The sequence below is a fragment of the Kogia breviceps genome, chromosome 15 (assembly GCF_026419965.1).
Source record: "Kogia breviceps isolate mKogBre1 chromosome 15, mKogBre1 haplotype 1, whole genome shotgun sequence".
NCBI classification, from domain to species: domain Eukaryota; kingdom Metazoa; phylum Chordata; class Mammalia; order Artiodactyla; family Physeteridae; genus Kogia; species Kogia breviceps.
The window spans coordinates 74,968,414-74,982,543 of NC_081324.1; the positions used below are offsets into that span (position 1 = coordinate 74,968,414).

Consider the following 14,130-nt stretch of genomic DNA (forward strand, 5'->3'; position numbering starts at 1 on the left):
GGGACACTGAGAGGCGGGTCACGTGGCATATGCCCCCCTTGCCACCCATCCACTTCCCTGGGCTCCAGCGGAGGTAACCTTGTTCTGCATCTCCCCGCCGCACACACACAACAGAAATAAGTGTCCTCTCTGTAGTATGCTTCTCACGGCTCTTTTATAGTGCTTGTCACACACTATTTTGTAATTTGGGGGACTCTTTTCTATCTCTCTGGCTGGCCTGTAGCATGGAGGGGTAGAATCTTACTCATTTCAGTACCCCCAGCATCTGGCAGAAGGTAATGATAAAAAACAGTAAAATGAGGACAGTACTAATAATGGCAACAACTAATGCGTTGAGCGCTTACTATGTGCCAGGCACTTCACATATTTTATCTCACTGAATGAGAGAAACCTATGCTGTAGGTATTATTATTATCCCCATACAGATGAGGATGCTAAGGCTCAGAGAGGTGAAGTGACTTGCCCAAGGTCACACAGTCAGTGAGTGGAAAAGGTGGGACTCAAAGCCAACTCCCTCTCAGTCATTCTGCTAGGTGCTTGGTGAGTATCTAAGTCACTTCATGAGGAGCCAGCTTTCCCTTTGCTCCCTCCCTCATACTAGCTAATGACTGGAAGACGCCGAAAGCTACCTGTTCCCAGCAGAAGTGAGGAATCTGGTTTATTTATTTCAAGGGAAAAGCCAGACTGGGGTTTTGAGAGGGTCTTCTTAGAGGTGTGCTTTGAAAGACCTAACAGGATATAGTTCTGCCTCTCCTGACCTCCCCACCTCCAGTCAGAGTACCTGGGATTCCTCCATTATGGATTCCTGTTTTGTTTTGTTTTTTTTTAAGTCAGAGCTTAAAGCTTCTTATGAAAGTATGGATTCTTCTAGCAAATGTCAGTCTCCTCCACCCTTCACGCCTTGGTGGGCGTCAGGACAGCTGAGCTTTTTTCTCCAGCTGCTCTTCCTCACTCTACTCTTTTCTTTCTACGTGTCTAAATTCAACCAGCTCAGATCTCACTCCTCAGGCGAGTTTCCTGGCCTCTTCTAGCTTGTTCTGCTTTCTCCCTGTAGCCAGCAACTCTGGCATTGATCAACTTGGGTGATGATCTAGCCCAGGTCCTCCTAAAATTGTTCAAAGCTAGCAGCATCTTGAAGATATGGAGCTCCTTGCAGAATCCCACAAACTGCTGGCATATTCCATTTATCATGACTAAACATGCAATTTCAGGTGGTCAGATGCCCCCTTCCTGAGATTATGATAAGATAAAAGATACAAACATTAAACATTCTCAGAGTAATTCGCTTATTCAGCATCAACCAGACATCACATTGGTTCTGGACCCTGAGAACTTAGAGATACACAAGACTGAAGTGTGTTCTTGGAATATTCAGTCTGATGGGAGAACCGATTATAATGTAGGCTGGATCCAGGGAGAAGGTTAGGCTGTATTTCAGGAGCTCAGATGAGGGACAAACAAATGGTTAGTCTTCGATAAGTGTTAGTTATTTATTTGTTATAGACCAGGAGCAAATTCTGGAGGGGACTTGGGTGCGCAAAGATTCTGCATGCTTCCTTGATTTTCTTGGCATTAGACCATGCTTCTGGATTTCCTCGAGTAACTGGGAAACCACACCCCTGAGAGACACAGTTGCTAAGGGTGTGTGTGAGGGGGGCAGTTGGGTAAGTCCAGCATACCTAGAGGACAGACTCAGGGCCGATAATGCTCTTCAGGTGCTAGGGATAAAAGAGAAAACCAAACTTATTTTTGCCTCACATTACAGCAACTTAAGTATACTTGCATAGAAGAAAACATTATGTCACTATTAGAAATGGAAATACAATATTTTTTTCTAATGCACTTTAAAATAAATAAGTAACATTAAAACCTTAAGAAAATGTGTCTATAGGCCACCTAACATCATGTTTTGTTTCTCAGCACAGCATGTATCACCCTTGGGAAAACAGCTCTCCTCAGTAATAATCATCATCACAATAGTAACGATAATAAACAAAGATGATACACATAGGGCTTCCTATATGCCAGGAACTCTTCTGTGATTTACATACATTAGCTAATTTGATCCTCATGACAGCCATATGAGGAAGTACTGTTATAATCTCTGCCTTACTTAGGGGGCCACTGAGGCACAGAGAGGGTTAGTATGTGGCAGAGCCAAATTGGAACCTAGGTAACCTTACCATAAAACCTGGCTTTTTAACCATTTCATTATACTGTCTCTGCTGATGCTCCTTCCTCCAGTACCGGTGGTGGTTTGGGGCTGGATGCTTAACTACACTCCATGAGGAAGAAAGCCTAGTTAAGCACCCAGCACACAGTAGGTGCTTAATAAATGGTAGCTGCTACTTGTTATTTAGAGGATACAACACTCATCCACATCCATTAGCTCAGTGAAACGTCCTAGCCACATTGGTAGGTAGGTGGCAAAGGTGTTGCACTCCCACTTCACAGTTGACAAAACTGAGGTTCAGAACATGCAGGTGACATGCCCGAGGTGACACAGCTGGTGAGTGGGGAAGCCAAGGATCAAGCTCAGAGCACCAGAAGGCAAGTCCAAGTTTCTTTCCCCTAGAAGTACCTTGCCTGATAACACTGAATTGACTGATTAATAAATAATCCTTGTTGACTTTATCATAAAAGCTTGTTTCGCCAAGTCCTGCAACATCTTCTCTGTAATTACCCTGTTTTCTCCTAAGGGGGCTAATGGACTTTCCCAAGACTTGCCCCGGTGAGATGGGATCCGTTGGGGCACAAAGGCCAACCTCAGGGACACAGCAGTTAGCTCTCTCCCTCTTTAGCTCATTCTCTTTCTTTCTTTTTCTTGCTCTCCTGTCTCTTTGCTCCATCTACTTGTTTTGTCTTTGACTGATCTCCTCTGATGAGTTGTGCTCCTGGAAAGCTGCCCTGTGACATTTCTTCTCTTTTGTGTTCCTGATGATAACATTTCCCTGCAGGCTCTTAAAGAGAGGAAGGAAGTGAGTAAAGCATGTTGTGCCCTGGCAGTGCCATCCAGCGACAGAGCTTGACGGTCAGGCTGAGGCTTTGAGCATGAATCTTTCCTCTTGTACGGCCTCCTTCTGTGTGCACACATGTGCAGGTGCACGTGCACGTGCACACACATGTACACTGTATTGTTTAGAACAGGCAGTGTTATGATTAAAGCACTGGATCCTCTGGCCAAAAGGGAGCTCAGTTGTGATTCCTAAGGTTGGTGTGCTATGGGCTTCTCTTTGTAGTGTCCTACACAGCATGCTCTTCAGTATGCAAGCTTGCTGTTGGTTTCCTGTGGCTTCTGTAACAAATAACAACAAACTTAGGGGCTTGCAACAACACGGATTTATTGTCTTACAGTTTTGGAGGGCAGAAGTCCTAAAATCAAGGTGCTGGCAGGGCTGTGCTCCTTCTGGAGGCTCTAAGGGAGAATCTGTTTCCTTGCCTTTAATAGCTTTTAGAGGCTTCCCTCATTCCTTGGCTTGTGGCCTCTTCCTCCATCTTCAAGGCCAATAACATAGGGTCTCTCTCTCAATCCTACACTCCGTTATCACTGCTCCTCTCTGACCCTCCTGCCTCCCTGTCCCCTTATAAGAATTTTTGTGATTACATTGGGCCCACCCAGATAACTCAGGGTAATCGCTTTATCTCAAGATCCTTAACTTAATCATACCTGTAAAGTGCTGTTTGCCATGTAAGGTAACATGTTCACCACTTCTGAGGATGAGGTTGTGGACGTCTTTGGGGGCCATTATTCTACCCCACTTGCCAAGTGAAATGGGAACATTCTTTCTTTCTGGGCAAATTCAGCACCATTCATTTCTTTGGGAGACAGTAGAGCACGTGGGCCCTGAGATAAACTGTGCGGATGTGCACCCTGCCCTGCCCTCTCTTCCTAGCTGAATTACGTTAGGCACATCACCTGGCCTCTTTGTGTCTAATTTCCTCATCTCTGAGATAGGCAAATAATGTAGTACAACTTCACTTCACTGTTATAAGTCATGAATAGTGCTGGGGTGATAAAACATGTCACCTGGTGAATCATAAGCACCCAAAATAAATGGAAGAGGCAGTTATAACTAGGATGCCATATAGCATAATAGTTATAAACTTAGAGGACCTTCGTTCAAATCCCAATGCCACCACTTATGAACTAATGGGCTAGTTGTTTTAGGCAACTGAGTCTCAGTTTTCTCATTTGTAAAATGGAAATAAAACAATCACCATCTTAACACATAGGATCCTTGTGAGGGTGAAATAACAGCGTGGTACACACAAGTCACCCAGAACATAGTGGGTAGTTTTGTTATAGTTATTACCACCATCGTCAGTGCTTGTCTACTCTGGGGGTGATGGAGAGTCTTAATGGGCTGCCTCTGGCCTCAGCAGACCAAGGACCGGACAGGGCAGCTTGCTGAATCCAAGGCACTGAGAAATCCCTTTGCAGTGCTCCATCCTTGAGAGGACCAGAGCCTGGTTGGGCTCGGCCTTGGGGTGTCTGGTTTCCAGGCGTCTCCCTGCAGCAGAGCTGTCAGAGCTTACAGCAGCAGCTGGTTCTTTGAATGAAGAGTTCTCCAGAAGCTCTCAGAACAGAAGAGGGATTTGGAGATGGTGAACAGGGAGGTGGGAAGGCTGGAGGCAAGATTCCCTGAGAAGGCAGAGCTAGTTCCTAGATGGCATGGTCACCAGGGAAGGTGCAGAGCTCTGGTTTCAACCATATTATTACTTTTTAATTTTGCTGCAAAGCTCTGTTCCAGTGAAGGCTTGGGCAGCTGCCCAGTATGCAAAACATTTAAAAGCACAACTGCTCAGGTTGAAACCAGGGGTGGGGGAGGGGGGAACTCAGGCCTCATTTACACTCCAACAGGGGCCTCTTGGGCGGGCGGGGCGGGGGTGGGGGGTTGTGCGGGTGTGTGTGTGGGTGGTGAGGGGTGGGGCGGGCAGTCTGAGGAAAAAACTAGCAGGGTGGCAAAAACAGAGGCCTTGGAGTCAGACAGACCCAGGATTTGCATCCCTGCCTGTGCCACTCCTTGCCTGTGTGAGTTTCAGGGCTTTCCTTCACGTGTCTGAGTCTCAGTCTCAACAACTGAAAATGGGACAATAATAGCACCCACCTCGTAGTTATGAAGACTGGAAGTGGCAACTGTAAGGTGCTTAGTACAGGTGGTAGATGTCTAGACATTTAGCAGGTTGTAGCTATTTTCATTCCCTAAGGGTGATCTGAATTCATGACAGACCCTCCCAGAACATGTGCCTAATGCCAGGGAAGCTGTGAGGTGCGGGTAGAGATTCCTTGGGACTGGGAGCCAAAAGGCTTGGAACTAATCGGATTCTGATTCCACCACCAGCATCCTGTGTGGGCTTCTTGAATCACTCTTCAGATGTTTATTGAGGGCCTACCATATACCTGACACTATTCTAGACACTGGAACACAGGACCTGGCATCTGAAAAGCCTGAGTTCTAGACTCAACTCTGCCACTTTCTAGCTCTTTGGCTATGGGCAAATCACTGTCCCTCTCTGGTCCCCAGTTTCTCCATGTGTACAGTGAGGGCATTAAACCTATGTCAGAGGATCTTCCTAGAAAAGATTCAATGAAGTCCTGCCAAAAAACTGTAGCATGCATTTGAACTTGACTCTGAGAGAGACATTCTGAAGCATGGGCTTTGGAATCATACAACCCTGGGTTTCAATCCTGTGTCTGCCACTTACTGTATAAACTTATGCAAGATAATTAATTTCTTGAGTCTCAGTTTCCTCATCTGTAAAGTGGAGATAATCATAGTTCCCTCAAAAGGTCATGGTGAGGATTCAAGGAGATGACACATGTAAAGTTCCTAGCAGAAGGGCTGGTGTGTAGTTGATTCTTGATAAATGATAGCTGCCATCATCATCACTACCGCCAGCATCACCACCAGCATCACCACAAGACCATCACCACCACCAGCATCATGACCATCTATAAAGTGAAGTTCTAAATGGTCTCTAAGATCCTGACATTTTAAGTTCTACTTTTCAAGGTGGGGAGGGGGATTAAGTGACAAATGTGGTGGCTCACCCTGGACCATCTAAGTGGGACCGTTTAGAGACGGGTCCCCAGTAAAGAGGGTTCTTATTTACTTTGCAGAGAAGTTCTAAACAGGTCTTGGCCTATTTGAGATTTCCTGCCCTTTCCTCACGATAAGCAGGAATAAGACCCTTGAGATCTGGAACATTGGAAGCCATGGGAATCAATTTCTCTTTGTATATTTCTCTTTTTCATGATTTTATTTTCTTGTCCATATAGTGGTTTCACTTCAGAAGATGAATCTGGGTCTTTTGGGGATAGATCTTTGGCTATGGCTCTGCTGTCTGCTTTAGACCTTCTGTAATCTCCCGACTTCATCCCACTCAGACTGTAAGCTGAAAGGTGAGGCTGGCACACACCATTCCGGATTGGCTGTCAATTCCTTTCTCCTTTTGTCAAGACATTTGAATCACAGGACAGGTTATGGATCATGGGATTATACCAACCCACAACTTGGGTGTTCTTACTGTTGCTTTTTTTTTTTTTTTTTCCGTACGCGGGCCTCTCACTGTTGTGGCCTCTCCCGTTGTGGAGCACAGGCTCAGCAGCCGTGGCTCACGGGCCCAGCTGCTCCGCGGCATGTGGGATCCTCCCGGACCGGGGCACGAACCCGTGTCCCTTGCATCGGCAGGCGGACTCTCAACCACTGTGCCACCAGGGAAGCCCGTTATTGTTGCTTTTTAACTTCTTGCTTCCTGTCTTGAGGAAAATCAGATAGTCATATGCTCATTTTGCAGATAAGACTTGGAGACGTTCAGTGACTTTTCCAAGGTTGTATGGGGGCTAGACTTGGTTCCAGAAACCTGTCAAGTGCTACTTCAACTAAGCCATTCTGCCCCATAGAAATTTCCATTTCCTAAGCCTCATCTTCCTGTTCTGAATTCTGAGGCATCTGAGGTGTAGGTCAGAAATCTGCAGCAATATGGGTGAAGACAGGTCAACTGGGCTGATTTGTGGGGTGGGGGGAGAAGCCACTTTGAGGCTCCCACACTGGGGTCAAACTCTTTTCTGAGCAGAGATGAGCAGTGAAGGTCTGGGGGCGTGTGTGGGAAAGGGGCTGTGAAGTTACAGCTTCTTTGCTCTGAGAGTGAGCGACAAGATTAGAACAAATGTGTGGTAGGTAGGCTGTCACTGACTTCACTGTGTGATGTTGAGAAGTCCTGTTCCCCCTCCACCACCTCCCCTGGACTCTCCCCCTTTTCTGTTCTTACCATCCAGTAACTTGACTTCGCAGCCTAAGGGTTCGCTTCCCGCCCATCCCATCCGCCGCCGCGTTTTAGCGCTGTCCGCGGTGCTGATCGCCAATCTCCTGATTGCTTTTCGACCAGCTAGGATCTCTGGTGCGCCCAATCTCTCCTCGCGGCCTCCTACCTCTCTTTCTCCAGGCACCTCACACTTAAATCACGGGTGGAAGGCGGGCTCGGTTCCCCTTGCGCCTGGAAGCTGCTGCCCCCTCCCTTGCTCACACCGGGTTCTGCAGCAGTGGCGGCAGCTGCCACTGATTCCGGCACTGGGGAAGCAATTGATACGTCCACTGCCAGCAGCGCGGAGTCGTCTACGCGGACGACAGAGAGAAAGAGGAAGAGAGAGAGAGAAAGAGAGAGGAGAGAGAGAGAGAGAGAGAGAGAGAGAGAGAGAGAGATTGATTGATTCACAGAGCAAAAACCTTCATCCTTGTGGAGGGCAGTCTGAGGGAGCCACTGTGTGCCTTGTCCACTGAGTGGTCTGAGTTTTCTCCTCTTCTGGCAGTGGTATTTCTTTTCATCATGGACCTGCATGATTTAGGGGTAGTTGGGGTGTGTGTGTGTGTGTGTGTGTGTGTGTGTGTGCGCGCGCGCACGCAGTTGCTTCGATTTTATTTTGGGAAGAGTAGGAGAGTCAAATGAACAATTTTCTTTCAGGCATCTCCGCTGAGCTTTCAAACCAAGTCATCCGGAGTTAGCATTTTCCCACCCGGCAGGGAAGAGAGTAGTTGGCAAGAATTTGGCTCACCCATTCCCCCTGCAATCCTCTGGTGTTGCGGTAAGTGATATTCTTCTCAACTGTGCAAATGGGCTAGGGGTATTGGAATCCCAGTTGTGAGGAGATGTGTACATGAGCTTGTGGGATAGAGGGCTGGTGGGAGGGGAGGGGTGTTGAGGAATGACCACGTTTGTTTGCCCACATTCTGCAGTGTTTGATCGCCTAAGCGACACCCCAAAGCCAAATGAGATTTCTGCTCACTGCCCAGGGTGGGGGTAAAATATGCTAATGTTTTAGGTAATGCGATCAAAATTGTGGCTTCTGCCCAATTTGTCTTCTCCCTTGCAGCAGAGGCTGTTGGAAGTAGCCGGCAGTTCTCTGAGTGAATTAACCCTTTGTGGGGCTGGCCAGCCTGGCATGGGGGGATCACTGGGTGTTCTGATCTAGTGGGTGGGCACTTTGACTCTGGATGGGAAACGGTCACCTAAGGCTGAAGGGTTCACCCTTGCCTAGGGTAACCTAGGCATACCAAGTGAGTCTTGCGTAGGACTGGGCTCAGAGAGTACCATCTTCCAGGGACAGTTGAATAATTTAATTGTGGTGGGGTTTCTTTTTTTGCAAGATTGGATGTTCTAAGCTTCCTGAAATGAGAGAACTGGGAGACATGAAAGGACCACATTTTGCTTGGAATGAGTGGTCAGGCAGGCCAGAGGGGAGCAGTCAGCTGTCTGCTGAGCAGACAGTGTTTTCTTTTCACAGGTGGTATAACCTGTAAGTGATTGTATAGAGGGTGCACCAGCCCAGGGGACTTTATCCTTGAGTCTGTCTCAGAGTAGGGAAAGAAGGGAACAATGTTTGTTCAGATTCTTGGGAAGGGCTCCAGGCTCCAGGCTCCAGGCTCCAGCTTCAGATCTGTTCCAGGGCAGACCATACCCTGCTCTAGTTTCTTTATTCTGATGGAATAAACCTCACCAACCTGTTAGTGAGTGGGAAGGGGAGGTCCCTTGTAACTGAATCCAAAACTCACATTTAATTTTAAATGCCTTTGCTGCTAATCTGTGACCCATCAAAAGGGGATTTTCTTTGCTTCCTGCTTTGATTACATCTATCTTTCTGAAAATGAATGTCCTTATTTTTAGCATCTTCGCTATTATCTCATGGGCCACTTCAGTGTTCTGCACCCCCAAGGATTTCCTCTTTCAGTTCTCGGTCTTGGAGGTGGGAGGAATAAAATATCAGCCCCAGAGACTGGCAAGCGTAAGCAGAGTCCACTCAGTCATTTTCTCCAACCCCAGGGCCAAGTGGGAACACCAAAATCCCAGGGCATATGACTGCTCAGGAAGGATGTGTGAGGCAGAGGGGGAGGGATGCTCGGTGGTTAGTACCAAAGATTTGGTTCTCAAAATCCTAGGCTTTCCCTGTTGGGTGACCTTGAGGAGGAAGTTGCCTTTGTTTCCTCCCTGGGAAGCCTAAGTGTGAATGATGAATGTAGGGAAATTTGGTTCAAATAAGGAGCCACGGATCTGTCCATGGGTGATATTTAAAATATTGAACTTTCCATTAACTGGTCAGACTGGACCATGGCTGAGGCCCTGGAGTGGGGGATCTTAGGGGTCCCCTGCTGTGCTGAGTGTTAACTCTTTAATTGCTGGATTATGGGGAGGTTTAGGGGGACAGGAGAGTATCAAAGGAACCACAGGGGCCTCAGTGCAATATAACCATACAGTACAGAAGTATTAATATATATATAATATATTATAGAAAAATATATATTAGAATATGTAATATATATTTAATATTCTAATATATAATATGTAGAATATATATGAATATACAGAGTATATAATATGTAGAATTTATATGTTTTTATATATCTATCTATATGTAAGTATAGTTGACTTACAGTGCTGTGTGAGTTTCAGGTGTACAGCAAAGTGATTCAGGTATACATATATATTATAACAACTGGTTCAGCCATGCAGTGCATGCCAGCCCACCTGAGGTAGCTGGGACTGGGCTGTCCACACGTGGGTGTTTTTGAACATCTACTTGCTGCCTCCTAGCCTTACTTCCTTGGAGGTGGTTAAGATCCAAGAGGCTGCCCTCCCTCCGCCCTCATCACATTTGAATTGGTGCATTATGGTGCACCAGGGAAAGGGAAACAGAATCTTCTGGAAAGAGCCTTGGACTTGGATCAGGAGACCTGGGTTCCAGCCCCAGCTCTGCCTCCCCTTTCTGGGCCTCAGTTTCTCCCTCTTTGCAATGAGGTAGTTGGTCTTTGTGACCCCAAGGCCCCTTCCAGCTCTGAGGTTCTATGACCATGCGATGAGTTTGCATGTGTGTGCACACACGCTTCTAGGAATGGTTAGCACTGTGTTTGGGAATTTATCATATGTGTTGAGGAGGTTTTGTTTGGGTGAATCAGGATGGGGATCGACCCTTTGAGAACTTTGCTAGGTTCCTAGAATCCTGTGCTCAGCTGGAGAGGGGTCTTCTTTGTTTATGGCTTCAGTTGCATAGACATCCAGGTTTGGCAGCACTTGAAGTCCCTATAGAGATTTATCCCAGGGAGACACCAAGGACCCCTTTGAGCACCTCCACTCTGAAAAGGTGCATATACCCTATAGCCCACCTGAGCACCTCAAGTTCGGAACGTCTGATCTAGTCTGACCCTTCACGGGCCCCAGAGAGGGAAAGCAACTTGCCCAAGACCACACAGTAAGTCGTGCACAGCAACATAAAAGACAAGGCATTATGCTCTCATTCCTGGCTCCAGCAGCCCCCACTCCCCACACCCAGCCAGGGTGCAGGGGGAGGACTTTCAGCAGCTCCTCTCCATCCTGTGCCGGTAATCAGGAAGCATAACCGTGGAGACAAATGTGGACATTTCCTTTCTCACTGGTGGGAGGGAGGCAGCGGCCAGAGATTCTGCAGTCCAAAACGGTGGCCTGGGAAGTCAGTCTCCCCAGCTTGCTCTGCCTTTTCTCTTTTCTTGCTGCCTGTACACATCCTGGCTGCCTAAGGCTGTGGGTCTGGTTAGGGTGGTTTATTTGTAGGCTGTGGTATTTACTTTTATTTAACCCTCTCTTTCCTTCTCTCTCTGTGGGTCATAGAGAGTTTGTGACTTTCTAACAAAAACCACCATGACATATGGACCTGTCTTCTGGTCTTTATCGCCTTCAAGAGGGGAGCTGATCATGAATGCAGACAAATCGGAGTTGATGTAAAGGCGATGAGAAGTGAACAGCATGGTTTATTTCTGTTAAGCACTGTGGCTGTAACCTGGGATAAAAATAAATCTGGGACCCAGTAGTGGTGGGCTGGAGCCGATGAGCTTAAATTATTCAGCTGCCACCCAGGATGGAGATCCTTGATGTGCTGGGAGAGTGAAGGAGGCACCACAGAAATAGCCCCCTCTCCTTCCTGTTCCCCACCCCTGTCTGCTTCATTAACCAGCCTTCTTAGCCTCCAGGGGCTGCAGTGTGGGTCCCTGGGAGCAGCCAGACCTGAGTTTGAATCCTGGCTCCAATGCTTCCTTGCTGTGTGACTTCAGGCAAGACCCTAAACCTCTCTCAGCCTCATTTTCCTCAGGTGCAGTGTGGTGGTGAAGAGTGTGGGCTCTAGAAATAGATCTCTTGGGTTTAGATCCCGGTTCTAGCACTTTCTAGTTATGTTCATATCATCTCTCTGGGCTTCAATTTCTCCATCTCTAAAGTAAGGATAGTAAAGGAGCTGTGAGAATTTTGAGTTAATATTTGCAGTGTGCTTAGTACTGAGCCTGGCAAGGAGTAAGTGTCCAACCAATGTGAGTGATGGGGATGCTGTTGGTGATGGTAACAGTGAAATCACCCCGACCAAAGTAAGACTGGGCTAGGATAGAGGAAGGTGACTCCTTTGTGCCAGGCATACAGCTCTGGGACCCAGGAGGAAGAGGACGTGGCTTGGAGACAGTAGACTTCCAGTCCCACTTATTCCCTATGTGGTCTTTGTGCAGTGGCTGAGGGTCCCCAGACCTCAGTTTATTCACTCACGAAATGGGCATAATGACTTTCTTTCTTTAAGCCTGTGAGGCCCTGAGGAAACAGGGCAGTTTTGAGTGTGGTGGGTAGGCCCTGGGGGAAGGAGTTCAGGAGGAGAAGCCCTCCTGACTACTCTGAGTCTTTCATTCCTCCAAATCCTTGGGAGGCTTTTGCTGAATCATCTCAACTCACCAGCTTGGAGCCCCGAGGATTTTTCCTAGGAGACCTGAGCTTTCCCTCCCTTCCCTGTTATGGTGCTTTCCCTGCCACGATGCTCCTGCATACGGCTCCTGAGATGCTACAAGGCAAGATCCTTTCAGGCCAAGGCTGTGCCGTCTTCATTTTTGGAGTCAGATTCAGCACACAGCAAATGCTCACCAAGGACTTGCATGAATGAATGAATGAATGAAACCTGGATTGACTAGTGAACTGGTCAGTTTGGGGAGGTACCTTTGACCTATGGTCCAGCAAGAGAGCTGCATACAGTAGGTGCTTAGTTACTGTTTGTTGATTATGATGAGTCATTGGTGAAGAGTTTGAAAGGGCTTGGCTTTCATCTCAGATCTGCTACAGGCAAAGGACTGGCCTCTTTCTCCTCCTGTCAAGAGTGTTAATTGACATTTATTCATGTGTCATACATTTATGGAGTACTTACAGTATGCCTGTTACCATGGTGGGCATTGGCAAAAAATAGTGACAGACATAATCCCCTTGGGACTTAGATAAAGTAAGCAGCTGCCTACAAAATGTGATCTTTTGGGGGGTTGGTACAAAGAGGGCTTCCTTTGTCACCCTAAAACACTCAGTTCACTGATATGTGAAATTCCATCATTAAAGTTTCATCCTTTGTCTTTAGACTTTGCTCTTGGATAAAGATGCTTTTGGGTGGAATAATGCATCCAGCCTTATTAGTCATTTACACTTCAGTGAGGAGGAGTTGTAAAATCCTCTCTGAAAAGTGAGGGGAGTGCTTTTTGGGAATGGGGAGTGGAGTTTGCACATACTAAGCTTGAGGTTTCACCTGAGAGGGCAAAAGGCAAAGAAAGACAAACACTGCTGGATTCACATTCTGCTGTAAAAAGCTCTCAATGCTCAAGACTGATTCGCCTGAATTGGGTGGTTCATCTAACTCAGTGGTTGGTTCTCAGACTGTGGTCCTGGCCACCTCCCCCACCCCACCCCACCCCACCCCCGCGGTATCGGCATCACCTGAGAACTTGTTAGAAAGGCAAATTCTTGGGTTATATTCTGGACCTGTCCCATCAGAAACTCTTGAGTGCAGGGCCCTGAGATCTGTGTTTTCCTAAGCCTCCAGTGCTATAAAGGAGTTTTTGAAATGCAAAACACTTTTACAGGTGTTAGTTATAACAGTTCTGGGGGTGTTGTGAGCTTCAGAATTTTTGCCAAGGTCCCCCACCCTCATCATCCCCCGAGGGGATGCTCCTCAGCACACATCATTTACTTTTTGCTACTGGATCCCTCTGTTTCATACGGGACCACGAGCTGGACCTACCAGGGTTGACCCCAGTCCCTGCTAACCTGAGTGCCCCAGGGGGGCTGCTTCTTTCTCAGGCAGCACCCAGGGATTCAGGTAATAGGATGGCTCATTGTCAAGGCATCAAGGGTCAGCCCTCCAGCCTGGCTAGGGAACAGACCTGGTTCCTCTTAGCCCAACACAGCTTCCCATTTGGGCCAGGGAAATGTGGGACACCACTGTGCAGTGCCGAGGCATCAGACTGCCATATGCAATGTCACTGTGGTTTCTTTCAAGTAATTGTCTTGCTGCCATTAGTTTTAATGACATACAATGCACGCTTAAATCTCATTGCAAGGGAGCTGTGTCAGACTCTGTCTTAGGAATCCAGCTAGTGAGCAAGATAACATGCCTCAAGAAGCTGGGGTTTTTGCCCACCCCTCTGCAATTAATCAACAAGAGGAAATTCATATGACAGCATCATTATGATGTTTGGTTTGTGAAGGATTTATTTGCAGAGTGGAAGAAAAAAAAATTTCTCCACATCTCTTAATATAATCTTCTAAGTTCATTCAGCTGCCTTTTTCTTTCTTCTCTCTCCCTCCCTCCCTCCC

General features: G+C 47.2%; 1 protein-coding gene across 11 annotated transcripts in view; it reads left to right on the forward strand.

Moving 5' to 3' along the window:
- The window catches only part of RPH3A (rabphilin 3A), a 252,545-nt gene that overhangs the window by 146,965 nt on the left and 91,450 nt on the right, over positions 1 to 14,130 (forward strand). For 5 of the 11 annotated variants that reach the window (XM_067014648.1, XM_059040533.2, XM_067014655.1 and 2 more), the window contains exons 1-2: positions 7,421 to 7,812; positions 7,963 to 8,083. The exons of 1 other annotated variant lie outside the window; for it this stretch is intronic. The gene's annotated coding sequence lies outside the window, so the exon portion shown is untranslated. 5 more of the 11 variants (XM_067014652.1, XM_067014649.1, XM_067014650.1 and 2 more) reach the window with 2 other exon arrangements.